At 51.8% G+C, this 26617-nt stretch overlaps 1 protein-coding gene across 2 annotated transcripts in view; it reads left to right on the top strand.

Moving 5' to 3' along the window:
* SLC45A4 (solute carrier family 45 member 4) overlaps nucleotides 1–26617 on the top strand; it is an 88014-nt gene that overhangs the window by 11330 nt on the left and 50067 nt on the right. The window contains exon 1 of one of the 2 annotated variants that reach the window (XM_037803633.1): nucleotides 15279–15384. The exons of the other annotated variant lie outside the window; for it this stretch is intronic. The gene's annotated coding sequence lies outside the window, so the exon portion shown is untranslated. Of the gene's footprint in view, nucleotides 1–15278; nucleotides 15385–26617 lie in introns of those variants that run through there. 2 annotated transcript variants of the gene reach the window in all.

Genomic DNA, 26617 nt, shown 5'->3' with positions numbered 1-26617 from the left:
TGGGGCCCCCCGTGTGTCCGACCCTCGCCTGGGCCCCCACTGGCTTTCCAGGCCTGCTTTCTCTGATCTCCTGGCCCCCAGGGCTTCCTGTGCTCTCCCACCTGAGCAGAGGGGCTTGTGGGGAAGCTCAGGACAAAGGACCCTGAGCCCTGTCTGGGCAACCCCTCCTTCGGAAGCATTTCCTCATGCCTGTCTTTTGTAAGGCGCTGTGTGGTTCTCACGCCCAGGCAACCCTGAGCTGAGGTATTTATTACCCTCCTTTTTGAAACGGGAGATAAGAGTCTGTCTCTGCTGGGATTAGGGATTTGCTGCAGGACCTAAGGAGAAGATGGTGACACTGGGATTCAGGTGTGCTCAGGATGGCTTGTGGAGGCCAGAGGTCACTGGGGAGGGATCCCAGCCAGGGGCAGTGTGGCCTGAGGCCAGCTGGCATCCCAGATGGCCTCCTGGGTTGGAATCTGGGGCCTCCACAGCGTGCACACACATATATGCACACACGCACACACTTGGGACACATGGCTTAACCCCCTGAACCCCGGGCCCCACCTGTAAAATGGGCTCGATCATCGTCCGCTGCGAGGACTGAGGGGGTTCATGAGTGCCTGGAGCCCCACAGAGCACTCCTGGCCCTCAGCAGCCAGTCCCCACGCCCCGACTGAGCTTTCCTGAGCTGTGGCCCCCCCACTGTCTCCTGCCTTCTGGGCATCACTTGGCCCCCCCCTGGTCCCCCTAAGCGTGGCCCCTGCACCTCCCAGAGGCAAAGAGTGACACCGTGGGCTATTCTTAGAGGGTCTTTTTTGGGTACATCTTACCCAAAGGACTTCCTCTTCCTTTGGCCTGGGTGGGATAGAAATAGATTTGCCGTCTTTATAATAAGTTGTTGCTCTGCAAGAGCTCGGGCCCACATGGCCAGCTTAAGAGGAGTTGTGCTGGAGTGTTGTTTTCTTGGCACTGTTCTGAAGTCATTCAACTCTGTGGGCATCTAATGACTGTTGGAATGATTACTGTCCAGTTTGGGCCCTTAAGGCATAGGAGCCCCCTGCCTAAGTGCCGTGGGGTCAGGAGCCTACCTATACATGCTGCTGTCTCCCAGCTCAGCGTCAGTTTCCGGACGATGACCTAGCCTTGCTTTGTTATTTAAATGTTATAACATCGATCAAGAACTTCTTAGGGTTAGGCCTTCGTAATTGCAGAGAGGCTGCAGTTTTTATCACTGACAGCTTCAGGGCAGTGTGGTGGCTGTGCGTGAGTGTGCGTGCGTGAGTGTGCAGGTGCACGTGCACGTGTTTCTTGGAGGGATGTTAGTTGCTGTGTCAGTTAGGCCCTGCTCTTGCCAGGAAACAGGGCGAGGAGAGTTGAATGAAAGGACTTCACAAAGAGGTGGGCCCGGGCACCACCACCCCCGCACCCCTGCCCGCATTGTTTACTCCACCTGCCTGGGACAGTGGGGGGGTCGGTCTGCACCGTCCCTTGTGGCTGGAGGAGACTAGCTGTGAGTTTTGTGGGAACTTGGGGTCTTGGAAAGGTGCTGAGGGAAAGAACTGCACTGGACAGTGTAGCTGAGAACGCAGCGCTCCGGCCGGCCTGGGGAGCCCAGGGCCCGCGGCTGACCCTGCTTTCATCTGTCCTGGTTCCAGGTGCTGCCCCGTTCCCCTGGCTCCGTATGCAGGGCTGCATGTTGCCCCCATTGTCTCCCACCCGTCCGTCTCCTGTGCAGCCTTGCAGCACCCCGGGAGCAGTCTGGATTGGGGCAGGGGCTCCACGGAGGGCTTGTTGGGCAGCGTGTTTACCGTACTCGGTTTCTGGGGCCTGTGGTCCTTGAATAATACTGAGAGAGCTAGAGGAGCGGCCACTACTGAGAGCCGAGGGGAAGAGGTGACGCTGATGCCCAGACTCCTCCTCGTTTCAGCCTGGCGTGAAGATAAGGGTAATGTTTAATCTGGAGAGCCGCTCGTGTTTTCCTTACGTAATGTGAAACCAGTGTTTTGCTGACGCTGTTTTTTTCTAGCTGTGTCTTTCCTCAGCTGGGGTCTGTCCTAGGTTACTTCTCAAAATAAATGAGCTAATACTGTATACAAAGGGTTCAAAACAAGCTCATTATCACTCTTGTGTGCCAAGTAAATACCGTTTATCCAGGGGCTTGACTCCAGGCACCATTTCTTGTCTGAATTACTTATATTTGATACAATGACAGTAGTTTTCCTTGTAGTTCATACTTTTGTCCATTCTTTGGAATTCAGTTTCTAGAAATTCTAGTTCATTGCTTTCTGACATCACTGAGTGTATGTTTGGCGAGCTGCAGAAAAATCTTAGCTCTGCAACAATCTAGGCTGGCCCTCGGGTTTTCCCTCAACTTGGAAGCTGTTTTTCTATTTCTCTTTGCCTCTGTTTGTCTTTTTTTTTAAGTATGAACCTAAATTGCTCAAGTCAGTTCTAAGGGAACTAAAAAAGGGAGAACTTACCATCAAAAAAAAAAAAAAAAAAAAAAAAAGATGACAAGGATATGTAATAGCTGTATCCCAGCAGAAATTCCTGTAACCAATTGGGCGAATGTGTATACCCGCCCTCTGCAGCCACCCACCCCCGGCTGAGATCCGTCTTTTCTTAACCTTTTCTGGGTCACGGAATTCCTTTGAAAATTTGGTAACAGCTATGGACCATCTCAGAAACATGCATATACACCTGATTTTGTGTATAATTTTTGTATAACTTTGTGTATAATTTTGATTTTTTGTGTAATTTTGGGAATGTTTGTGGATCTCCTAACACTCATCCCTGGAAGTTGCTCCTCAGTTAACTCCCTGCCCCCCATCCCTGGGCCCCAGATTGGGAACCCCTGTTCTGGACCCCAGAGGGTGGGGCTGGAGCTGCCCGCCTGTCTCTGGATTCCCGAAGGCAGTGGTTGGCCCGGTGAGGGTGTGAGCCGGTTCCATCGTCCGATTCCCCCCAGAGCGGCTGGCCCCAGCCTTTGGTTCATCCCATGTCCTATGGAAAAGCCCCACAATGGGGACTTGGGATGTCTTGTCTCGAGGCCCCTGCAGAATCCTGAAGCCTGTGCAGTGGAGTCCCTGTTCCTAAGCGGTGATAGTGGGGCACCTTGAATTCACCTTTTGGGACAAGGTAGGGTAGTTAAAACTAGCAGTAATAGTCACTGAAAGTCAGGGTTGTCCAGAAGAATTATACAGTGTTATGTTGAGAAATGCAGAAGTGAGCTCTGGAAGCCTTGGCGTGGGGAGGTGGAACTCTCCCCTCTGAGCTGCACCAGGGCCAGAAGGTCAGGCTGGGAGCTGGTCATGTGTCAGTTTGGCCAGGTGATGGAATCCAGGTGTCTGGTCAAGCCAACACTGGCCTGATTGTTACTGTGAGGACATTTCATGGATCTAAGTCATCAGCAAGTTGATTGCATCTATGGCTGATGGTATCTACACTCAACTAAGGAGATTGTCTTCAACAATGAGAGACGTCTCATCCAATCAGCTGAAGGCCAAAAGAAGAGGTGATTTCAGCATCAGAAGGGAGAATTTCCTTCTCTGCCGAGCCAGCCAGCTTCCCTGGGGAATCCATCAAAACCTTCATTGGAGTTCCCAGCTTGCGTCCTGCCCTATGGAATTTGTACTTGCCCATCCCCACTGTCAAATGAGCCAATTCGTGGAATAAATCTCTTAATATTTACATTACATACGAACACAAACACACACACACAAACACATATCTCCTGTTGAGTCTGATACCCTAGAGAACTGTAATACAGAGCTCCAGTGTGGGGCTTTGATGGTTTCAGCGCCCCTGTTTGCATGTGGAGTTAACTCATCGCCAGAAGAATGCCCTGGGTTAAGGGGGTGGAATTAGTAAACAGATGCAGATGTTAAAAGTTCTTTGAGGGGAGGAGGAACCCGGACTGTCAGTGGGTCGTTTTCACGGACACAGTGTTGAGTCGGGGATTGTACTCGGCACTGAAGAGGTTGGGCCAGCACTCCCGTGCAGCCCTCTGTCCTTGGCCTGGGAGGGCGGTGCAGGGCTGGCTTTGCCCAGAGCCTTTTGCCCTGGCGAGGACCGGAAGGTCCCGGGCTCCCAGCCTTCTCCCTGATGGCCTCTCTGCAGAGGCCCTGCCAGCTGCCGGACCCCTCCCGTCCTCCTGGCGCATGGTCACTTGGCTCTGCCTGCTTCTGGAAGCATGACCCTTCACCGCCTGGCTTCTGCACAGGCGGGCACCCTCTTCTTGGCAGGCCAGCCCAGCTCTTCCAGCCCAGGAGAAACCCAAAGCCACCCCTATTAATAAAATCACCTCTCCATACGCTTCAAGTAAAGAAAACATTTTGTGTGTTTGGGATGAACACCTCTGATACTTGGTGCAGCCCTTAGAGATCAGAACCCTTTCTAACGGTGAGCCACGGTTCTCATCACATCTTTGCGTGGCTCCTCAGACTTTATTCCAGTGCCTGCATGTTACAAATGCAAAGTGAGGGAAAGGGCTGTTGTACACTAAGTTTTTAAATCCCTCATTGACTCTGCACCTGCCCAGCAGCAGCCTGTGGTTCTCTCGGAGCGTTGCCTGTGCTCTACTCACTGCCTCTTGGCCCCGCCCCTCCTGCCTGCGCCACCCTGCTTCGCCCTGGCTTTGTGCCCACCACTCCCCTGGGGCTCCCCCAGCCTTAAGCGGTCCCTGTCCACTGCCCTTGCTGCTTTCTCCCTCCTGCCTCCTGGGAAGATAGCTCTGGCTTTCCACCTTCCCTCCTGGGGGTCTCGGGTCCTCTCCTAACCCCTCCCGCCCCTGCCCTATCCTCCCCTCCCACTTCTGCTCCATTTTGTCCCTGCCCAAGGGTTGGCAGCTTTATGTTATGGACTCAGGTCTCTGACTGCAACCTAGATGCGCGGGTCCTGCTGCCTGCTCAACTTCTTAGCTTGAGATAAGGAGGATTCTCACCCCCAAAACTGGAATGACATGGAACTCTTGCTCCTTTCCCTCCTATTCCTGCAGGTTTTGTCCACCCGGCTCGTGGCATTGCATTGCATAGCTCGGCTGGGAGGGCAGGCATGGAAGGGCAGGCGCAGTGGTGGTGGTGGTCGAGGGGCAGGTGCGGGCAGCGCAGCCTGCAGCCGTGCCAGTGCTCGCTCGGGAAGGTGGGCTGACGGGGGCAGAGGCCATTTCCAGTCCTTGACAGACAGCGCTGTGGGGCTCCCCTCGGACACCTCTTCCGGACAGTTTGGGTGGTTCTGCAGGCTGTTCCGACGTGGGTAGGAGTGGGGCAGCCTCTCCCTGTGCAGCCCACCAGGAACATTCCGAGGCCGCCTTCTGCAGCCCAGGCACTGCCGTGGATCACTGTGTGGTGAATGAAAAAGTGGCATCTGAAAGTAGTTCTACTTTGCATTTCTCTTACTGCATGTGAGCTTGAGCATCTTTACATGTATATTTAATAGCCATTTGTATCTCCTTTTCCTTGAATTCTTTGTTCATAGAGAATATTTTTGCCCGTTTTTGTAGTAGACTTGTCAGCCTTTTCCTTAAATTTTTTTTTTTTTTTTTTTTTTGGTAAATTAATAGACTTAGAGCAGTTTTAGGTTTACAGGAAGGTTGCACAGAAAGACCAAGGGTCCTTGTATATCCCCACCTCCTGCCTCAGTTTCCCCTGCAGGCACATCCTGCACTGGAGGAATGTGTTGTTACGGTTGGTGAGGCCCTAGGGTTCATTGGGAGCCGAAGCCCGTGGTTTGCATGAGGGTCACTCGTGTCCTGTGGGTTTCACAAATGCACGATGCCCTGTGTCCCCCTTACAGGACACGCACAGCAGTGCCGCTGCCACCTGACCCTGGGCCCCACCTGGTCACCCCCTTCCTCCCCCTGAACCCTTGGTGGCCGCTGATCATTTTACTGTCTCTGTGGTGTTGCCTTTTCCAGAATGCTGTGCAGCTGTGACCGGGCAGCGTGCAGCCCTTACAGACTGCTCCTTTCACTTTGCAACATGCACTTAGGACCCTTTTCATGACTTGACGGCTCATTTCTCTTTATCACTGAATACTACTCCTTTGTATGGATATATGACTGTTTATCTACTCACCCGTTGAAGGGCGTCTTGCATCCTCCACTTTTTGGCAATTATGAGTAAAGCTGCCATAAACATTTGTTTACAGGTTTTTAGGTGGTGGACATGCATTTTCAGTCATTTGTGTAAATACCCAGGAACGTTCTTGAGGTTTTGAGAGAGCACGGTGTATGTGAGGGCAGGTCAGGTCCCCAGCTTGTCATTTGTCTTTTGACTTTGATGGTGATGGTGTTTTCCCTCCTGTGTGCGATGTTCTAGTATTCCTTGGTCATATGATCAGTATTTTCTTAATGCCTTCGGGATATCTCTAGAAATCTTAGAGGATCTTAGAGAAACGCAGTGATTATAACAACTTCCTTGCATTTTTTGCTTCATTTCTGCTTTCGTTTTTGCATTTAAGTCTCTGGTCCCCTGGGAACTTCTCCTGGTGGTTGAACGAGGTGCCTAGCCCAGCCCCTTTGTCCTGAGGACTGCCCTGGTGTCCCTGGAGCCATTTTGAATAATGAGTCTTTTCTTTACGGGATTGAGATACCACGTTTGTCTTACTCAGACTCATGCGTGGCCGTGAACCTGTGTCTGGGTTTTCTGTCTTGTTCTGCTGGACCGCTCCTGCCTGTTTGGGAGCAGGCACCACACCACTGTGGTCACAGAGGTGTCAGAGGGTTTTAAAGCTTAGCAGGCCTGGCCCTCTGCCACCACATGCTGTTCAGTTGCCAGTTACTTTTAATTTTTACAGTTTTCCTGGCATTTTCCCGGGCGAAATTTCAGATTCCCTTGTCCAGTTAAAAATCAGAGAAGGAGAAGAGGGCCCTGCTGGAGTCTGGAGGGCCGGGGCACGAGCCTAGTGCCGCTGGCCATGGCTCCATCCTCCTCCAGTCCTCCGGGGTGCGGTGTGGGGCATCGTCGTCTGCGTCTTGTATGTTTTTGTGAAGTTTGTCTCTAGGTGTCTTCTTTTTCAGAAAGAGGGTGGTGGTTTCTTCGTCTGCGTCTTCCTTAATTTTTTGTGCAGTCCATCCTTCAGTGTCTTCTCTTTTTGTTCTGCTGTAAGGGGGTTGTCGGTGTGAGTGTGTGGGCCCCAGCCTCTGCATTCAGGACGTGGCGAGGTTGCTGAGATAACACGCAGCGGCTGAGAGGGTGGGCTCCCCAGCCAGCGGTTTGTCTAGTCCTGGGTCTTCGGGCAACAGATGGAACCTTTTGTGTCTCAAGTTTCCTCTTCTGTACGGTGGAGGTGATATTAGGTTTCATGCTGGATGGTGTGAAGATTGAGTGAGTTAATAAAGAGAAAGCATTTAGAGTAGTAATTGGCTTATTGGAAGTGTTTTATGAGTTTTAGCTATAATTGCTGTGTACCCACACAAAGCATCTTACTAGGTAGCTTCTGCAGAGACGTCAAAGTACAAGGGCTTTGCAGTTCCCCAGAGAAAGGGGCCGGGATCCAACAGGGGTGTGACTGGGAGGACTCGGTGGAGGCCTATGTTGGTTGGTGTGCATGCCTGGGTTAGCCGAGCATTCCAAACTGCAGGAGTGTCCCAGCCGGCTCAGAGGTGGGAGCAGCAGGCCCAGCTGGACCACGCAGGGGTCTGATGAACGTGAAGCTGGAGGAGGCCAGCAGGGGTGGCCAGTAGGCCGCTGGCGAGGGGAGCTTGGCCGCATGTGTGTTGTAGCAGATGCTGCGGAATTTGGAAGGGTGGTGAACAGGAGCTGGAGTGAGAACAAGGGCGTTCTTGTGGATGCTGTCCATACCTGTCACATCCCCTTGTGTGTGAGCACCATCTGGGTGCTGAGGCAGCCAGGGCGGGGAGAGGGGGCTGCTGGGGTGCAGAGGGAGGAACCCCGCTGGCTTGCCTGGAGGAGTGAGTCAGGAACCCTGGGAACACTTGGGACTCTGGGAGCGGGTGGGAGGGGCTGTTGAACACACACAGGCTGCAGTGACCGACCCATGTGCCCGCAGGAGGAGCGAGTGGGTGGGACAGGTCTGAGAGTTTTGATGGCTGGGAGTTCACGACCTGGTGGCTCCCTGGCTTCCCCACCTGTCATGCACTCCTCCCTTGGCGCCTTCTGCTGCTGTGTCCCACGCTCGGGGGCCCTCGTGCCTCCCTCGCTGAACTGAGAGCTCGGTGGCCCGGCTGCAGGTGCTGCAGCGACGCTAGGGCTGCCACCATCCTGCCGGGTGGGGTGGACGGGGAGCAGCCCTCCAAGAAGGGTGGTGGGGTGAAAGGCCACTCTTGGCATATTTAACCTTTTATAGCCTGGAATTCTTTTTTTAGTAAGACTGAGGAGATGCCGGAAAGAATGCCCTCTAACCACGTACTTAAGTATTTGTTATATTTGTAGTTAACTGCATTTAATTGGCTGTTGGTCCAGGCCATGGGAATAGTTTCCAAGAGGAATGTGAAAGTCCAGAGAGGCCCTGAAAGGTTAACGAGGGGGGCGGAGCACAGGCATGGAGCTTAGCAGGGGCCTGGGAGGCGGAAAGCCGGGGAGAAGGTGGTTCCGATGGGGTCCTGACGGGGCGTTCCCGATGGGGAGGTGTCCAGGCATCCTGGCTGTGGCACCGGGGACAGGGACGGCCGGGAGCAGCCCCCCTGGGCCTTTGCAGACGCGGTCCCCTCTGTGCGCCCCCATGCCAGCGTTTCTTTCTGTAACTGAAGCATCCTTGCGCGCAGGTGGCCTGGCATACCAGGTCTCTGAGCAGTGAGTCATGCGCTGAAAATTAGTATCCTCCAGGAAAGGCTTTGCTCATTGCGGTTATGTATTTTCCCTGTTAGAAGGATCCCTTTGAAGAGAGAGTGAGGTGATGAGTTTATAGTGTCTATTACAGGCTTCCTCCGGGCCCCACAGACCTTTCCCAGGTGACGGCACTGCCTCCCGCCTGTGTTTTCTGCATTGCGGAATCAGGGCGCCTCGACTTGGGCCCGGCGTGCGGCCCGGAGATGTTAGGTGGCTTATTCGAGTTCGCACACTGCAGGGCCGGAACTCAGACCTGCTGTGGCCCTGGCCTCCTGCTGCTTGTGTTCATCTGCCAAGAAAAGTTGATGGTTAAAGTACTCGGTAGGGCCCGGCTGGTTAAAGGTAGAGCTCTAAAGCCCAGGGTGAGCCAGGAACCCCCCCAGGGGCCTTGAACCTGAGGAACGATTCATTTGTTTGGGCTCACTGTGGAGCGTAACCTTAGGTTTGCAGAGAACAGCTTCTCGTTCACCCCGCCAGCTTACGGGGTAGAAGGGGTGGCCGAGGTAGGAGGTGGCGTGTGGGGGCTACAGTAAATGAGCAAGCAGGGAAGTTGGGCAGTCAGGCCCTGCCTGCTTGTAGGGCCTCCAGGTGACCCCAGGAGGGGCCACGGTGCCGAGGACCAGGCTGCTGGGGACTAGGGTCGGGGCGCAGAGAGTGCCGTTTAGCACCTTAAATGTTCCTCCATGGGGGCGTGCTGGCTCTTTTTTTTTTTTTTTTTTAATGCGCGTCTTTATTTCATTACTCATCTACCCATGCACTGGGTAAAGGGGGTGTCAGTCACAAGGTTTTTACTATCACACGGTCGCAAGATGAAAGCTATAGAGTTATACAATCATTATTAAAGATCGAGGGTACTGGATTACAGCTCCACAATCTCAGGTATTTCCTTCTGGCTGTTCCAATATGCTAGAGAAGAAAAAGGAATATCTGTCTAATGAGTCAGTTATCAGATCATTGGCTGAATCCTCACTTCTCAGTCACAGCTCCTCCCTCTCACCTGGTAGTTCTCTGAATCTTCTTGGACACCTGGGCAGTGACCATTCTGACTTCCCTATGCTGAGAAGCAGTGTCGGGCTTGGGGGGGGGGTGGCCCCGGTTGGTGTTCTTGGGGAGACTGAGTACCAGCTTTTGAACCCGACAGCCGGCCGTGAGGACAGAGGCCTTGTCATGACGTGAGGAATCACCAGCTCTTTCTTTCCCATCACCAAGTCCCAGGTGCTACGTGGGGGTCGCAGGAAGAGCAACCACGCACTCAGGCCCCTCTTCTTGGGGGCTGGGCGGGGCAGAGCCCAAGATGCTGGGGTCCCACGCAGGCTGGTGGAGGGCCAGAGCCCCAACTCCTGCCTTTTTGGCCCTCTGGGTGCAGCTCATGCTGGTTCCCCAGCAGGAGCACCTACCTGGCAGCGTCCCCTGGGGGTCCTCTCACCAAGCAGGTGCAGGTGCAGTGGGGCCCTTTGATGCCCGCGCCCAGGCCTCTGTGGTCAGCAATGGAGGGGGCCAGGGTCTCTGCTGTGCCTGGGTTGTCTTGCAGAGAAGCAGTGTCTTAAGGAGGCGCCACCTTTGTGGACTGGCCTGAAAGGGTCGAAAGGTGCACTCCCCGGTCCGTCCGCAGTCATTGCAGAGACTGTCATCGCAGAGCGGCTGTGGGCCTGCTCTGGGGAAAGGCTAAAATCTCCTTTTCCAACATGGAGTGAAAAGCTGGTCTGTCAGCGGTGGCTACAGGAAGTTTCCACACAGTTGTGCAGGGTTTGTTGCTCCTTCCTGTCTGTCGCAGGGCGCCCCACCTGGAAGCAGGAGTGTTTCCCTCTCTGTCTTGTTCTGTCTGTCCCTTCCAGCTGGACTGCATGTCCTTGGGAACCCTGTAACTTCAGGTGGATGTGGCTGTGCACGGAGCTGAATGTAGCCTCTCGGAGTTTTAAAGATAGGTCTGTGGAGGTGGGCTGCCTTGGTGGGGTTTATGCCCAGGGTAGCACCTCGTTCTTCTCTGAAGCGGGTCCTTCTCCAGAAGAATGGGCACGCTCAGAGCCTGTCCCTGAGAGGGGCTCAGTAATGGATGCACGTGTGTGAGTGGGAAGCAAGTTGGGAGCTGTATTTATTTCAGCCTCGGCGGGACCAGCTATGGTGTAAGGTCTTGGAGTCTAAGCTAGAAATATTAAATGAAAGCCTCGAGGTGCCCACACACAAGGCAGGCATGTCGGTATGGTTTGTGGTTCCAGTGGACACTGTCCCAGTTGCTGCCGCTATCCAGAATTCTGGTGGGGACTGTGCAGTGAGTCCGCTGGGGTCTTTTGTTGAGCACTCACTGTGTGCCAGGCTCTGCTGGGCCATTGGTGACCCACGAGGCAGGCCCCCCCAGTGACAGGGAGCTGGGTGGACCCGCCCGGTCTGCCCGGGCTGCTGTCATCCAGCTTCCCTGCCTCGGCTGTGCTGGAGCCGCGGCCCTGGGTGCGGGGCACGTGTGGGAAGCTCTGGGTGGTGGACAGGTGACGGATGTGCCTCTGTGGTGGCAGAGCCTTGGTGGGCTGCAGGCAGTTTGTTTCCCCCTCAGTGAGGCTGTCCTGGGAGCAGATGAGCCCCTGGGTAGGGCAGGGGCCAGCATGCAGTGGGGCTCAACAGGAGGGGCTGGAAAGCTTCCTGTGTTTCAGCCCTTCTTGGGGACTTAGACAAACATGAGCTGGCTTAGTGTTGAGTGAGTTTTGCTCTAACCAGATAAACAGAATAGAGCCACTTTGGGCCCCTGGCCAAACTAGTCATATTTTGACACGGTGATCTTATCCTTTGGGTCACTGGTCTCCGTATTCCATTTCATAATGGGAAGAGCAGCTTAGTTTTCAGAGTGGCAAATAAGGAAAAGAATGAAAGGATCTCGGAGTGCCTGTTTCCCGAGCCTTCCCCCCACCCCGGGAACTTTTTTTTATAGATGCCAGACGTCCTGCTGCTCAGTCCAGCTCTCCGCTCCAGGACGGTGGTGTGAGCTGTGTGCCGACACCCAGCCCGCGTGAGCTGCAGCAGGCACGCAGGGCAGCGCTACCCGCCAGGCCAGGCTCTGCACCCTGGAAGGCCTCCCAGACTGGCCCCTGCCCCTGCCCTCACCACCAAGGCCCCAACGGCTCTCTCCACGCAGCATCCCTTGTGAGTTGGAGCTCTCTTTAGGGGCACTTCCTTCTTAGGTCAAAAACCCAAAAGTTTCCTTTCATGAGGGTCATGATTTAACTGCAGTCTTTGGATCTAGTACACTTAGTTCTCAAGAAGTCCACTGTCATCATGTAATTGAATTTCAGAGAGAGAGCAAAGTGCTCAGATGTGTACTTTAAATCCCGTTACTTCAGTTGTAAAGCAAGTACATACTGTTAAGGTGAACATAAAACCCCCATCTCTGACTTTCTAAACCTTGTCATATAGTGTTTGCTCCAAGGGCACTCACTTGTGGTTTGTGTGGGTGAAATGACGTTACTTAGAAACCAGGGTGCGAGGGTTCGGAGTTGTCACTTTTCAGATGCCTGCCTTAATTACACATCGTGCTGCAGCCAAGGAGCAGTGTGGAGAGAAGATTCTCCGCTGCCTCACCGCGCTCTGCTCTTGACTCAGAGCAAGCCTTGGCCTCGGTCTACGGTGCCGTCAAGCTGCAGTTCAACTGTGGCAGGGAAATCCCCAAACCCTTGCCCCTGGGTAGCCAAAAGCTGACTCGCCAGGGTGCCTCTGATGCCTTGGTCTGTCGCGGGGCCCTCTGGGACTGTCCTGAGGTGTGGGAAGAGGTGGAGCTGGTGGCAGCACCGTGGGCTCGGGAGTTGAGACATCCTGGGGAGCAGTGTCAAGCTGCCTCATTTTTCTTCCCCTGTGCCTTCTCCTTGCCTGTTCTGGGGCACTGGGTAGGAAGCTAGAGTGAAGTTGAGAACTTACTGGTGGGGGAAGCCCCTCTCTGCCGCCCCTGTGCCTCCCTTCTCTCTGAGCACGTCTTGGGAGGATGCTCCTGCGGACGCAGTGCTGGCCAAGGGCTGTGCCGGTTGGACACCACCTGCTCCACTCACCCCCCCCCCCGCCCCCACCTGGCCATCTCGCTGCCCCCCACCTCCCCGCCCCACTTGGCCCGGGGCAGCTCATCACAGGCGCCCCAGGGGAGGAGAACGCCCCGCTGTCTGGAGCCCCCTTCAGGGCTGCCACGTGGTTACCTAATCGACACAGGGTAGCTGGTTCGTAGTGTTCAGAAAGCTGCACAAGAGGAGGCAGAATCGGTGATGGTGGTCTAGGTTTTTATGTACTCTATGCCTTCTTTAAAAAGAAATGGCAGGCTACACTTAAATTTCTGATTAGTAATTAGAAATACTTAACTGACCTAAACATTTGTTTCTGAGAACAAAATATTTTGTCTCTTTAAGTAAAATTCTGGGTAAAACTCCTCCCGTAACCGATGATCTCCTTATTATTAGATTATCCTTTTATTCTTTTGAGCCACTGAAATGGAAATTAAACCTTTCTCTCGAGTTGAAGGCCGTGGCGGCTGCCGCTCCTTTCCTGGAGCGCCTGCTGTGGAGGCTGTGGAAGGTGGTCTCCGCATCCTTACGTTCTCGAGACGTGCAGGAGGTGCTCCCGTTTACAGGGGGGACGTGGAGGCTGGGCTGGAAGGCCTCTGCTGCTCCACCACCTTCTGTAGTCGCGCCAGGAAGCTTCCTGGACCCTCACGTGTCCTCACACCACGCGGAGAAAACGCCCAGGACCCTGCTTTGTGTCAGAACACTGTAGAGGCGGAAGTAGCATGGTGTGAAAGAGCAAGGACTGCAGGAGTTAGCTTCGTCCTTACAGCCCCCGAGGCCCACAGTCCTTTGAGTTGCAAGCTGCTGTATTAAACGTAACAGAACTCCCCACAGCTGAAGCTCAGGGACCTGACATCTGGGATTCACCTCGGCAGTTGGTCGCCCAGACACGCTGGCTGTGAGCCCACCCTCCGGCTGCCGGTCTGCATGTGGGCCCCAGGCCACTTCCATGACTTGCAAGAAGTTAATTTTAAATCAAATTTAAGTCTTATTGCTCCTTTGTTCTCTTTAATCCCAACAATTACCCTAAAATCTTTCCTCAATTTTATTAAGTCCATTTTTCGAGTCCTTTCTGTTGGCTTTGGTTGAGGTGGCTGTTTGTTGAGTGCCTGTCGCTGTCACAGCCCTGCTCTCAGTGTGGAAACAGTGACCCCCAGGACAGGAGTGGGCAGAGGGCACTGCACCGTGAGAGCCCCAGAGGGGGCAGACAGCTGCAGGGGGGCGGCAGTTCTGGGTGTGGGGTGTCCAGGCCCAGGGCTGAGCGTGCATGGTGCTGAGGGGCAGGCTCTGCGGGCCAGGCTGGGAAGGCAGGAACCGAGAGGGATGTCTGGCAGGACAGGGTTGGGATTTCAGTCATCCTGGTGGGCTCACCTTGCAGGTTCCTGGGGATTTGCTATGATGAGAATAAGCACCCAGCACCCTGCAGGGTGGGCCAAGATCCCTGGAAGTGGAGCTGTGGTTGTTGAAAGGGGGAAGGGGGCTGCAGGATCCAGAGTCTTGGAAACGTCAGCAGACAGCTGTTGCTGCTTTTTTCTTTTTAAACTGCTTCTTTGGCAGTTTTCACTTCTCATGCAGGCAAGTCCCGAGCTAATATTTATCCTGCAAAGTATCTTAAAAATGCTGGCGGGTAGAGCCTTGGCGGAGGGCTTTATTAGTCTTTGAAAGAGCGTTATTGTTACAGTGATAAACTGAGGCACTGTTTACAATAGCCAGATTGTGTTTGAACTTGCAACCTTTAATTCAACAGTTAGTTTTTGTTAACAGATGGAATTGTTTGGGCCTATCTTTGAAGACTTCTTTATCCATGTGGTTTTTGTTTGTTATTGGCAGACTTTGGTGTGGGGGGTGGGGACCTCTGGTTGTGACACTGATACCTTCAGGTGTGTCTGCTCCATGATGGGCAAGCTGTTAAGATATGTGGCTTTTTGCACTCAGAGCCCCAACTTTTTGTGAACTGTCACTTTAAAACTGGAGGTATATTCTTGCAGAGACACAGCTGGGCCTCCTCGGCATGCAGCCTTCAAAGTCTTAAAAGTACATCTTTTAAGGAAAAGTGGCCATTTGGGGGAAAATAACAAGGATGTGGATAGATGCTAGTTATGTGTGGTCCAGGAGATTGCAGGTCTAAAGGAAGCTAAGTTAATCCTTTTTTAAAACAAAACAAAACAAATACATGCCTTTCATGAGTGCTTTACAGTGAAATGTGCCCCCTTGGGGATCCTCCCTGGAACCTGGCAGCTATCCTCAGCTTCCCGAGCAGGTTGGGGGAGGGTGTGGAGATGCCTCTGGGCCCAGCAGAGGGCTGGGTGAGCCCAGGCACATTCCTTTGCGCCAGGCCCTTTATTATGCAAGTGGTGGTGTTGGGTTGGGGAGGGGGTGTGGAGCTGGGTGAGGGGAGAGGGGAGCAGCACCCGCAGGGGCTGGAGCCGGGCGCCTGCAGACCCTGTGCGGAGCAAGTCGCCGGGACGTGGGCTGTCTGGGGCCCTGAAGCACCGGGTGCCCTGTGTGCAGTGGGAGCTGGGGAGGGACACCGCCCACCAGGCCGCCCCGGGCCCTCTGGAAATAGGCTGAGGGGAGCGGAGGTAAGCTGTTGGGCGGGTCTGGCCTTGTGGTGGCTGAGAAGGGCCAAGGACCACTGTCCTGGGGTCTGGGGGCCTGGGGTGGAGGTGGAGCGGTAGGACTCCTGCTCAGGGGCGCCCCAGGCCGGGTGGGGTGCGTGGGCGTGCACTGAGCGCAGTCCAGGGGCCCGTTCGAGGGCTTGTGGGGACCTGGGACTTCCTCTCTGGTCAGCTGGCGTGCACTTTCTTGCTCCTTTGCTGTCCCTCACTCTGCTGACTCATGCCCTGGAACCGCCTCGGGGTGCAGCAGAGCCTTCTGGAAGGCCCTGTGTCCTCAGTGCTGAGTGCAGCCGCTTCGGGCCTGGGTGTTCTGCTCTGCCTCTGGCCTGGCGTCCTGCCTGCTGCCCTCCACACTGCGGCTGCCCCGGGCCTCATCACTGTTCATGTCAGTGGCCTCTTGGGTTTCAAAATCTGTGTTTAAGAAGTTCGTGGTTTGCTGAATTGTTTGGGGCAGGCACTGAGAACCTGCAGGAGGAAAAAAAACCATTTTCTCAGTGATATGCATTTCCAGGTCATTTTCTAGATATTCCCCTTGAATCACATTTATTTACTTATCTGGTTGTGGCTGATAAGATTATGAGGTTTGTTTCTTGTTTTTTTTTTTTGAAGTTTATGTTATTTTATTATTTTTTTAATCTTCATTTTATTGAGATACATTCACATACCATGCAGTCATACAAAACAAATTGTACATTTTGTTCACAGTACCATTACATAGTTGTACATTCATCACCAAAATCAATCCCTGACACCTTCATTACCACACACACAAAAATAACAAGAATAATAATTAAAGTGAAAAAGAGCAATTGAAGTAAAAAAGAACACTGGGTACCTTTGTCTGTTTGTTTGTTTGTTTCCTTCCCCTATTTTTCTACTCATCCTTACATAAACTAGACAAAGTGGAGTGTGGTCCTTATGGCTTTCCCAATCCCATTGTCACCCCTCATAAGCTACATTTTTATACAACTGTCTTCGAGATTCATGGGTTCTGGGTTGTAGTTTGATAGTTTCAGGTATCCACCACCAGCTACCCCAATTCTTTAGAACCTAAAAAGGGTTGTCTAAAGTGTGCGTAAGAGTGCCCACCAGAGTGATCTCTCGGCTCGTTTTGGAATCTCTCTGCCACTGAAGCTTATTTCATTTCCTTTCACATCCCCCTTTTGGTCAAGAAGATGTTCTCCGTCCCACGATGCCGGTCTACATTCCTCCCCGGGAGTCATATTCTACGTTGCCAGGGAGATTCACTCCCCTGGGTGTCTGATCCCATGTAGGGGGGAGGGCAGTGATTTCACCTTTCGAGTTGGCTTAGTTAGAGAGACAGGGCCACATCTGAGCAACAAAGAGGCATTCGGGAGGAGGCTCTTAGGCACAATTATAGGGAGGCCTAGCCTCTCCTTTGCAGCATGTTTCTTGTTCTTTTTAAGCTGCTTCTAGTGAATCTCTGTGTTGTTACGTTTTGTGAAGAGTTTTGATATTACCTGTGAAAGGGCAGTTTTCCTGTAATAGTCTCTAGATAAAGCCTGTCCCTTCCATTTCTCAAATCCATAGGCTTTTCCTTCAGAACAGGCTCAGAGAGATAGTAGCATTTGACCATTTGTTGAAAACTTCCACACTTTCAAAACTCAGTGATCACATATGCAGTGGAGCATCATTTTTTGGGTGAAAGATTTTCTCTGTGTGTTGAGATGTTGGATTTCTCCCCCGTGTGGGAAGACTGAGAGCTTCTGATCATTCCGTCTGCCGTGGGGGGCTGCCATCGGGTCTTTTCTGATGTACTTTGAGTTCAGATATCCTGAGAAGTCACACTCACAGGTTTTAGTAACCAAGGGATGGCAAGTGTGTGTCAGGATCCAGTGCACCCACACGTGCAGAGAACACATTTATTTCCTCCTCGCATGAAGCCCAGCTGTGCACGTGGGGTCCTGGCTCCTTCCACCTTCAGTGCTCGAGCCCCGGGGCTCCTGGGGTGCCCTCCATGCCCTTCTGACCAGGGATGGGAGAGAGCACTGGGGTCTTGGGGGATGTCTCTAATGAGACCTGTTCTTAATGCATCTAGTCTCTAATGAGACTTGTTCTTAATGCATCTAAAAGGCTGCCACCGCCTGGCGCTCCTGTGGTGATCTTCGTGGGCAGACACTCCGTGCCTGTCACCAGTGTGCAGAGCCCTCTCCCCTCGGTGTTGGGAGTGGCAGACCGCACGCCCCAGGTGCTGGGACCACGGGAGAGAGGTCAGCATGTGCAAAGCGGGGAGCATGGCTGGCTTTGGGGTGGGAAGTGCTGTGTTTAACAGCCACGGCTTTTAAGTGAATTACGGTTTGTTTCTAGTGGAGGTAAAATCTAAAATAGTTGAATCCCATTTATTTCGTGACACGTGCTTTCTGTCTGGAACCAGTATGTCGAGGTCGTCCCATCATTGTGAGCTCACATGAAGCAAGTACAGTGTATTTGTGGACTGGGGGTCCCTGTTATGCCCAGCAGTGTTTAGTTTAATTATTTTTCTAGGTTTTCAAGACTCTTACGCTGCAGTTTCATGAACTTTTGTCTGGTACCTAGTAGTCGGTTTTCATATTTAGGGAAAAATCAGTTAACATTCTTTGAATTTATATTCTGATCTGAATATACTTACACTGCCAATAATTATTTTACTTGAGTCTGCAAATGAGGTGGATTTTGATGAAGTCTGCTGGTCTCCCAAAACATGGTGAAAGAAAAGATTTGTTCGCCCCTTGGTTTGCTCTGTGGACGTGCATCACTTAGTGTGGGCCCCTGTTTCGTGGGAGAGGAACATCGTGTGGAACGTGCCTTGGATGTGCACCGTCACTGGGCCCTCTGGGCTTGCAGGGACTGGGAATCCTGACTTCCTTTCCAGCCCCCTTCGCTGTGTTCCTGGCATCTGCAGCAGGCGGCATTCTTCTGCCGGCTAACAGGGAATCTGATCCTGGAGGGAGTGCCTAGTCCTGGGACGTCAGCACCCAAGAATTAATGAGTTGGAAAGCTGCCTGTTGATGTTTTCGGCTGAGAAACCCAAATGGGGCATTTGGCCTGGGAGCCCAGCGCTGTGTGGGCTTCTGCCCAGGCAGGACAGCTGTAAATCACTCGGACGAGAACTCGAGCTCCCCAGCGCTCATGGACCTCTCCAGGGCGTGGTCCCAGCGTCTCTGTCTTGTTGTCTCTTTCGGCCTGGAGAGAAGAGAAGAGAGTGGTTGACTTCTTTCTCCTTGACGCTGACCCAGGAATGCCCCCTGATGCAGTGCATTTGTGGGAGACCCCGCTCCAGAGCTTGCGGCAGAGGGAGGAGGGAAGAGACTTTGCTTGGGGGGAGCACAGGCTGTGAATTTGGGACACAGCAGAGGGAAGTCAGAGCCCCGGGGTGCAGGTGGCTGTTGCTGAATGAAAAGCCTGGAGACGTGCGAGTGCTTGGAAACCGGAGGAGAGCGCGCAAGGGTCAGAGGCCACGCCAGGGCGTTAGTAGGCACGAACGCCTGCCACGGATCAGAGTGTTTCGAGAAAGCTATTTCACACCACGTTGGGCTAGAGCCTGCTTCTATGGTGTTTGTTTGAACCTGGTCCTACTACCCGCTTTTCAGATGTGCCCTTGCTACCTCCACCCCTTAGGGGCTGCTTGGCCTTGCAAACCACTGTCTGGGCCACCTGGGACTTGACTTAATCGTCTTAGAGCACGCCTGAGTGCACCTGTCAGGATCTTAAGTGATATTTAGATAGGGTAACCAGAAAATCTTATTTTTAAAGCTAACTTACTGTCTTTTCTTTTTATTAAAAATAAAGCAGGAAGAACCCAACTACAAAGCACCCAGAAATAACAAACACCTTTTTCTTTGCATCTGAAACTTAAAACAAAAACAAAACAAATCTTGATGTGATTATAATGTGCACTTGATTTATAAACTGCTTTTTGCACTTTGTATTAGGTGAGTCTGTTTCCATGTCAACTAATACTCCTCTGCAGCATTATCTTGTATAGGGGTATGCCACACTTCATATAACCCATCTTTTTGGACACTTATGGTTTCTTAGTGGTGACTAAGCATCCTTGCAGCTTTATCTTCTCAAGAAGAATTCCAAAGAGTGAAGTTGCAGCATCAAAAGGCATGTACATTTTAAGCCTTTTGATACATATTGACCAGGACTCCAGTTTTTAAGAAGTCGTTTTCAGTGGCGCTAGGACTGTGATAATTAATTCCATGGGTGATAGTAATACCTAAAAACTGCAGTGACCCATAATCCCCCGAAAGCATTTAGTTCTCAGTAGCTGACAAATGACTCATTTAAGTACCAAACTGGGATTCCTTATCACAGAAAATATGTGGGGACCCCAGGTCGAGGGGTACTCGTCTGACCGCAGTTGAAGGCTGCCCGTTTCCTCCTTCCCTCTGGAATACATAACCCTTCTAAGAGGTTCTGAGGTGGCAGGTTCCCCAGCCCGAGCTCCCAGAACTTCCTTACCCAAGGGGTCGGTGAGAAAGCAGAAGGGGCTCCCCAAGGGGCTGGGGGGCGCACAAGACACTAACCCTTAGTGCCCTTCTGGTCACCGTGTCAGGCATTTCATGCTGCCCCCCTTTAAGAACGCAGCCATAATTTAAGTAATTCTTTGTTGTGAGTTGTTTCCCGTTTTTACTTTTACAATGCTGCATCCTTACCCTTTTTGCCTCCAGGTAAATTCAGGGTCTAGAACAGCTTTGATTTGATTCTGCCTGTAGGTTGGGTTACACCTTGGCGGTCCTTAGGGTTGCTCCTTCATCTGTCTGTGGGATCAGCTCTTGACCGTAAGCACGGGAGGGGTTTTAATTTTACCTTGATACCATTTGGTGGTTAGGAGTGTCATGTCAGGCAACGTGCAACCTGGCCTTCCCTTCTCCATAGCGTGGAGACCAAGTCCGAGGCTGTTTGTGCTTGGGCTTGCTCCTGGATAAAGTAATTAGAGGTGCAGAGAAGCACAGGTCATCCTAGAACTTTTGGGAGTGGTTGCTCATTCGGTATATTAAATTGTTTCTAAAGGCCGAGTTTTCCCGAGCTAGCTGGATTCCAGGGGCTGCGCTGTTTAAAGCTTGCTGTTGTTTCCATGGCAGCAAAAGCTTCATTCTGACTCAAGTGGCTTAAACTAACAAATCAACGCTAGAAACGTTTACAAGAAGGGGAGGAAAAAACCTTTACTGCCTTTTAATTAAAAAAAATAAATAAATAAACTGCTCAGCTGATTTTGCAACTGGAGGAAAACTATATGAAGGTCAGAGGTAAAAATTAAGTGAGCAAGACTGTATGTTGCAGCAGAAGCTAATATTGCAGAACGCGTTTTCTTCTGGGGCAGTTTGTCCTTGTTTCAACATAATTTCCCTTTTAATTGAGCGTCTATTGGGTGCTTTCTAAGTGGGGTGCTAAGTCTTGTTTCCCTGCCCATTTAGGTAAGTTTGTTTTAGTAGAAGATGAAGAGGGAGTCTGTCTAAAAGGATGTTTCCTTTCAAACTCTAATATTTTAGGAAGTGGAGTAATAGATAGTTTGATTTAATCAATTATTAAAAAATAACTTAACTGTCATTTACACCATCACTAGACTTAGCCTGTTTAACTGAAAATACACCACTCTCTTTACTTTTAATCTGGTGTTGTACTTTTAGCCTAGCCAGGGGCCTCTGACCCTGGGTGGAAGAGGGAAAGGCTTGGGGTCCCCTTGGAATGCAGGCTCTAGGACAGCACTAGCAGGGAGTGGGCTGGGGGCCCTGGGGCCTACAGGGATGGCTGCGTGACACAGGGCTGGCTGGGGCAGCCCCTCTGAGAAGGTGCCCTTGGAGGAGGATTGGCCTGGCAGATGCAAGGCTGGGGTGGAGCAGAGGGGGCCCTGGGAAATGGGAGGAGAGGAGGCCGAGAGCCCGAGGGCCAGGAGGGGGGTGCAGTGGGAACCAGTGGGGAGCTTCCAGGCCAGGTTTTGAGAACAGACCCCGAGGGTCCAGGGTGGAAGCCAGAAGGCCTGCCGGCAGTCCTGTCTGGTTCTGGATTTGTCTGGAGGGAGGGCCTGACAGGATTTGCCTACAGCCTGGCTCTGGAATGCAGCTGATACGGATCATAAGCCAGCTCGGTTTGGTAGTTTTCCTATTCCAGATTTTGGCTTCCGTATTTTTGGGGCTATCCCTACCACTTCAGCAGTATTTCTGATTATGACCCTTGACCTGAGTGAATTTCTCTCCAGTGAGAGCATGTCAGGGAAGGAGGCTGCCTTTCCCTTTCTTTACAGAATTCTTGACCTCAGGGGGATCAGTGAAGATGTAGAATTTTATATTTTACAGAGATGCCGGTGTTCCTTTCGGCTCAGCCTCCCTGTGTGTGCGTGTGCGTGTGCGTGTGGGGGTGCGCCCGTTGTGTGCTGTGTCTGTGCTGGGAAGGGGACCGAGCTGCCCCCAGCCCCCTGCCGCGCAGCCGCTCCCCTTCGCCTCACCCTGGCGGGCGTCTTCTGCCGAGGGGCATCTTGCCCTGGGCCGCGACCCCTGGGCTTCCCCGAGGGAGAAGGGCGTCTGGAATTGGGTGTGCCTGCAGAGAAAATTCAGGACCCTTGTGGCCAGATAGCTGTAATCTTCCATTGTTGCCTCTTAACTTCAGTGACTGAAAGGTTGTTTTCGCCGGGAGCATCTTGGTGCCCTTGCAGCGGGAGCTCGGGGCCGGTGGGCTTCCCCGCCGTAAGGGGCACGGTCACTGCGGCTGGCGGGCTCAGAGGCTGGGAGTGTTGTCTTCATCGTGGCAACCACGAGAACAGTGTGAGTTGCCTTCTTAGGGGGTAACACTGCAGCTGCTGTTCTTTTACTATTTTTTTAGCATTAGTACCAAAGATGAGTTCATTTGTATGTTTTTAGGTCCATTTGAGTCTTTGAGTCCCTGCCTAAGTCATGTCCTCCCAGCCGCGGGGGTCACAGGTCTTGCCGTTGGGTGGGGCAGACAGACACATGGAACATGCTTACAGAGGGAGGCAGGAGTGCAGGGGAGCTGCAGGCAGGCCAGGAGCCCAGCCCGCAGGACGGCCCACCCACCCTCCAGGCTGGGGAAGGACCTTTTGGTATCTTTATGGTTGAGAAAGCAGGTCCAACAAAAGGTAAATGACCTTGCCCAAGGTTGTGTATTAGGGTTCTCCAGGACCCACAGGAGATACGTTATGCAAAGATTATGAGATTTATTATAGGAATTGGCTTGCACGACTATGGGGGGTTGGTAAGACCAGATTCCGTAGGTCAGGTCACAAGCTGGGACCTTCAGTGAAGGTTTTGATGGATTCCCCAGGAGAAGCTGGCTGACGGCAGTGGAGATAGAAATTCTTCTTTCTGTCTGCTGAAATCCTCAGTTCTCCCGTTAGGGCTTTTGACTGATTGGATGAGACATTTCTCATTGCTGAAGACAATCTCCTTTGTTGATTGTAGATGCAGTCAGCCATAGATGCAAACAACTGATGATTTAAATCCACAAGGTATCCTCACAGTAACAATCAGGTCAGTGCCGGCTTGGCTAATCAGCTGGGCATCATAACCTAGCCAAGTTGACACATGAACATAACCCTCCCAGTTGTCCGGCTGGTCTGGGACAGGTCTGCCAAGCTGCATTAGCAGCAGATGTAGGTGGTGGTGTGGTAGCAAGAGCACGACAGGGCGATGGTGGTGTGGTGGTGAGAAAGGCAGGGTTTCCCACTTGCTTCACACCATATGTATAAGCCCTGACACTGAAGTGTTTCATATTCCATGAGACCACATCATACACTGAGAACCACTGGACTTGCGCTCTGTTGTCTTAAAGTAGAATAATTCCTGAAATTGTAAATGTAGGTGTGAAATTGTGAGCTCTTCTGATTCATCTGGAGGATATGGTGACTTTTTTGCAAAGGAATCAAATAGTCCTTAAGGGGTGTATGTGTGTTAGTGTGTCCTGATTTACTTAAATTTCAGTATGCCAGTTTTAGGGCATAAGAATTTTTAAGGATTTTATCTGTGCTGTTGTTAGCATTGACACAGAGGTTTCTGCTTTCTCTTCAGAAGAGAAGTGGGTTTTCTTTGAGCTCTGTGATTGTCTTAGTGTGTCAGGGCTGCTGTAACAAACAGCACAACTGGTTGGTTTCAGCAACAGGAGTTTTTTCATCCAAAATCAAGGTGCCGGCGGGGTCACGCTTTCCCTGGAGCCTGAGCGTCCTGGCGTGGCCTGTGGCAGCCTGGGGCCGGCTCTGGGTCCCCCACGTGCTCTGCCTGGAGGACGGCAGGACGGTGGCCCAGGGCCCTGGTGCGGCTTGGCCTCGCCGGACAGGCTCGTGGCCACAGGACAGGGTTAGGGAGGATTCCAAGTTGTCTGGGAGGGCTGGGGCACAGATCAACCCGTAACGATGACTATCTCGCTTTTCACGCTACAGGGGAGGGATTTTCGAACTTGGTTCTCTTTGTGTCATGAGAGAATGTAAAATAATGTTTTTTAGAACTGATTATCTTTTTTAATGACACCTTTGTGAGTTAGCTTGGCGCTCTGACTTGAGCGCTTATGAATTCATTTCTTTTAAAATCACCTGCGTTCCTGTGCTGGCGGGTGCCGGGCCCCCAGAGGGGACGAGGGATTGCTGCCCCGTGGCGGAGCGGGGTGGGCTGCTGGCCTGTTGCCTCCTCCTGGAAGCGCCTCCTGCCATGACCCGAGGGGGCCAGGATGCGGCAGAGGTGAGAACCGCAGCTGGCGTGGGTTCCCCGGAGCTCGGATCTTGTCAAGGCCCAGAGGGAAAGTGGAGGGGGCAGGCGCCTCAGAGTCGGACCGCTCCCTGAGGCGTGAAAACAGGTGGCAGCAGAGAGCTGTGGGGCCGAAGGCCTGCCGAGGGCAGCACTCATTCACTGGCCAGGGCCCCAGGGAGCAGGGGAGGCAGTGACGGCTGTGCCGTGTCCTTGTGGGGCCCACGCTGGCCAGGTGGGAGAGTCGACAGTGCGATGAGTTGCGCCTACACGGTGAGAGCAGAGGAGAGGCCTGCGGGGGGCCGCGAGGGGCTGATCAGTGGGGAGGGCTGGGGGGCCAGAGGAGGGGCCCTGGGGCCTGTGGGATTTAGCCCATTCATGTTTGTTGCTGGAGTAGTAATCTGTTGCGAAATCCGTAATGAGGCTGACTTGTTACAGTGTAGCAATATTTTGATCCCCTCACTCCCTGGGGCCCTTCCCAGATTTTCCTTGATTCATCCCTCTGTGCTCCGAGTATTTTACACACACGCGTCCCATGTGTCTTACAGTCACCCTGCCCCCGCCCCCTTCCACCTCTGCCGACACCAGATTCACCCCAGACTCTGATCAAAAGAAGTAAAAGTAACAAAGGACGTGGAATCTGACACACGGCATGTTTTGGTTTGGGAAGCGAAGCGGTCTTGACTATACCTTGTGACAGAACACTCAAGGCTAGTTTATTAAAAGATTTAAAGCACAGTTTAGCTTTTGATCATTTGTATCTATGGTGCCAGATTGTCATCCAATCGGGGACACTTTTGAAAGTGAAATAGGGTGTTTGTTAATGATTACTCCAGGAAAACCGTTTGTAACGTGGGACTGTCCATGTAAACAGGACATGTGGTCATCGTATCTGTAGCAGTGTGTCTCAAACCCACTGGTGGCTTGGGAGTGTGTTGAACTGCAGATTCCCAGGCCCTTCTTTCCCCAGAAGTTCTGATTCAGGAGACTGGGTTAAAGCCCAGGAATCTGCATTTTTAAGACACTCCCCCCAGCTCCCCCCCCCCCCCACAGTCTCTTCTGATTCGGGCTGATTCCCCATGATCTGCATTCATGCGTGTCTGGGAGCTGTGTGTTTTGAGGGTACCACATAGTGACATGCTTAGTTGACATTTAGGCTAATACAGTAGTTTTGCATAGCGTTTGCCCACCTGTCCTGGGCCACGGGCACTTGGTGCAGTCAGAGGAACCCAGCCTGGGTTTCTGCCAGTAGGTAAATCCATGACTGGGTAATCTCAGTTGTGCGAAAGGGTTGCTCAAAGCGATCCTAGATATTATAACATTCAAGATGCACCCATCTTGATTCCTTCCTTGCCAGAAGTTTTTCCCTTCATTTTTAAAGAATGTAAGGATTCAACAGTTTATTTTTGTGTTGAAAATCAGTGGAATTTCTTAAGTGATTTTCAGGACTTCACCATATAAACAAATTTGCTAGAATGCTTTTTTCTCATTCTAACCAAGGACACTTTGAATTTGCTTGGTTTGATTTTAGATCTTTTTATGTTCTTGGCCCTGAAGCTGCACTCAGTGTTACCGCTGCCGTTTGTCTGGTTTCCCTGGCGTCTGTGTTGTCTGTAGGTTGGCGTTGATAGCCTCCGTCGTTGGGGAGAGATTCGTGCTGGGGATAATTTTAGAGGACTGAGTTAGGAAACAGTAAACAAGGTCATCTGAGATAAATAGTTACCTTTATTAGAAAAATGTTACTTGTAGTGGCACTTTTGAGAGTGGGGTGCCCCCATCTGTGCTTGTTTTTATATGGTGGATGTGCAAAACAAATGGCTGTTGCAACAAACCAATGCAGTAAAACATTTGCTGCACACCTACAGTGCTGGCAGCACGTTGTGTTAGGCGTATGTGCATGTGTGTGCATGCATGAATGAGTGTGTCTGGGGCTGTGACAGGAGTAGAACATGATGCAAAAATGTATCATGAACTCCTTTCTAGGCCGTTCCCCAGGAATTGCAGATTATTGCATTTTGTATTCATGTTAATACAATTGTGACTATTATGTAGAATCCGAAACTTTAACTCAAGCTTGGGGTACCTGTCAAAAATTATTCTCCAGTTGCCATTTTGATCAGATTAAGTTTACAGGCAAGCTTTTCCACATAGCAAATTGTAGGAAGTCACGTGTTTGGCATCAGTTACCCTTAAATTAGAAACAGGACAATAGAGGAAGTTGTTGATTGGGACAATTGTAGTTTCACTTGTCTGAGTGCATCTGCAAATCATAACAAAATTGTTGTCACCAAATGCTCCAACAATCACTAGAACAGGTTCCAAGGGGGAAAATTTTTTTTTTCCTATGCTGGGGAAAACCTGTCTTAAAAGTTTTGCTGGTCTTTTGAATAGAAGATTCTGGAATAGGTTATAATTGACTATTAAACTTCTCCACATTTTTAAACAACTCAGGAGGAGTCTCTTAGGAATACAGAATTGTTTGTGCTTTCAGGAAGGGGTGG

This window comes from Choloepus didactylus, chromosome 14 (assembly GCF_015220235.1).
Source record: "Choloepus didactylus isolate mChoDid1 chromosome 14, mChoDid1.pri, whole genome shotgun sequence".
NCBI classification, from domain to species: domain Eukaryota; kingdom Metazoa; phylum Chordata; class Mammalia; order Pilosa; family Megalonychidae; genus Choloepus; species Choloepus didactylus.
Note: the sequence above shows the minus strand (reverse complement) of the source record. Positions and strands in the feature narration are given on the sequence as shown.